We start from the raw sequence: 2,660 nt of genomic DNA on the forward strand, positions 1-2,660 counted from the left end.
TTATATGGAACACACACACACACACACACATATATGAATTAATGCATGTATATATTAGTATATACGTATTTTGTATGTTTAATTAGTTTAGATTATTTAGATTATTATTGTTTTAGTTATCAATTTTTTTATATGGAAATTAGTGTTTAATTAGTATGGAAATTTTTTATGTTTAATTAGTATATAATTTAGATTATTATTATTAGTATATAATTAGTGTTTAATTAGTATGGAAATTTTTTATATAATGTTGTTTTTCAGTTTTTTAGTGGATGTATAGAAGTTGTGTTTTCTGTTTTTAGTGTTAGATGCTTAATTAGTATGAAATAGTATATAGATTTTTGAAATAGTAGAAATGTTAGAAATTTTAGTTATCAAAATCCAATCATTAAAAAAATATTACTTTTTGCGGGCATATAGCTAGTATTTGTTCTCGACGATGCCCGGCCCGCATCCTCGTCATCGACCCGTCCGTGATGACGTCCAGCCGACCCATGTCCGGGACTGGGCTCCACCGGGCTGGCACTGGGAGGTGCTGCCTAGAGGGGCGCGCCGCTTGATGAGGAACCCGGCCCCGGGTCCCGTCGTCGACCCTGATCTCGTTTGGTGGCGTTCGCGTGGGCCAGTTTCGGTGCGCAGGGACCCGGCCCCGTCGGAGGTGTTACGTCGCCGTGTCAGGGAGGAGGACGAGCACGTCCATCGCTACATGGTTGCGTTAGAGGGCGGCAGGTTCTCCAATACCTGGCAGTATCTTCGGGGATCTCACTTCAGCTATAATCCTGTAAGGGTTCCTTCTCTTTGGGTGTCCACCGCCCGCGCCGCAGGAACCGCGAGTGTCCTAGATTCTTCTGTAGTATTCGATCTTTAATTAGCTAGCCAGTGATGTACTATTCAATATTATATATTATTCGAGACGATGTATTTGAGATTATATGTATTATTCTAGACGAAGTATTCGAGATTATATCTATTATTCGAGACGATGTAATTTGAATACTAAATTGTTTTATATTTCTTTTGAATTAGTTAAATAAAAGCTATGGCAGACAATACCGACAGAGAGGGAGAACAGACCATGTTCGATATGATACGCGGGCCAGATGATGATCAGAATGAAGAAGATTATGACGGCTCCGAATTTCTAAACAACACCGGAGAGGGTGATATGATATTCGATCGCGACGACCGAATTGATGAAGTCATGAACTACGATTATGACGATGACGAAGAACATGTTGATCCTGAAACAACAAAGACCGGCGAGTTATATATATTTATATAAGCAGGTATCTGGTGATCATCACATGTTTTAAATGACTTGAAGATATATTAACGAATCGATCTTTGTTCTTTCAGCCATCCGGATCGAGCAAATTTTCAGGCAAAAGGACGAAATGAGGCCCGAACAAAAAGTTGAAGGAGGGCGTAAAGTACAATATCGAGGCAGTCAGACCTAATGGCGAACCATTAGCGCCTAAGAAGATTGCGGACAAGTTCGTTCATCAGTGCGGAGTTCTTGTGAAGGACCAACTCCCGATCTCCCTTCAAGAATGGAGAGAGCCAGCAAAAGACAAAAGACAAAAAGGCAAAGAGGACGCTGCTCCACGTCCAGATGTTACTTTTGTCGACAAGAATCAAAAAGATCTGCTTTGGGATACTCTCATGGAACATTTCACCCTACCAGATCATTTCACAGAAGCAGATGTGCAGAAAGTCAAGGACGCTGCTCTTAGGAAGATGGCGGTTGCATTCAAGAACCACAAGAATCGTGAATGGGACAAGTACGTCAAGGGAGGAAGGAAGACTCCAGTATTCGAGGGAACACTAGAGAACCAACGTGCTCATTGGGACGATTTCATGAAATTCAAGGATTCGGAGTTAGCTAAGGAACGGTCGAGAATAAACAAGAAGAATGCCGAAAAAAAGCATAAGTTCCATAAGCTGGGGCCAGATGGCTATGCGGTGGCTATGCCTAAGTGGGATAAGTCTGAGAAAGAGATGGAGGATGCAGGTGCCACTCCGGTTACTAACAGCTGGGCCCCCAGGGTCAGGACTTGGTTCTATGCGCATGGGGGGGAGTTGGACCCGAAGATAGGCAATTTTTCAACGAGGGCAAGTCTGAAGGGAGCCGACGATGTGATACTTGTTGCAATAGAAGAGGCACGATCGGGGGTGTTCCAGCCCAACAGAGAGAATGACGAGCTTACGCGTGCCCTGGGAAATCCTGAACACCCGGGAAGAACACGAGGCAAGGGCGCTATTCCGTGGTATGAGGGGTTTTCAGACTGGAACACCGACTACAGAACCCGTGCGAGAAAGAAGATTGCGGAGGAGAAGAAGAGGAAGATGGAGGAGGAGCAGAGGAAGCGGGACTATGAACGCCTTCAAGGCCTAGAAGCAAGTCAAGCGGAATTGGTAGTCAAATTCCAGCGGCAGCAGGAGCATATCGACTCACTTACCCAGCAAAGGGGGTCTCAGCAGCTGCAGCAGCTAGCGAATGATCCAGCATTGGATAGCACCGCCCCACCCATGCCGAGAAGCAGCGTGGGTTCCGCCCCGGACGACGCAATGCTGGGTAGATACCCCGTGGATGACATCACGGAGAACACTAGCTGCGAGCTACACGTCAAAATGAAGAACATATCCATGAAGGTGGCGGA

The sequence above is a fragment of the Triticum aestivum genome, chromosome 4A, assembly GCF_018294505.1.
Source record: "Triticum aestivum cultivar Chinese Spring chromosome 4A, IWGSC CS RefSeq v2.1, whole genome shotgun sequence".
NCBI lineage: Eukaryota > Viridiplantae > Streptophyta > Magnoliopsida > Poales > Poaceae > Triticum > Triticum aestivum.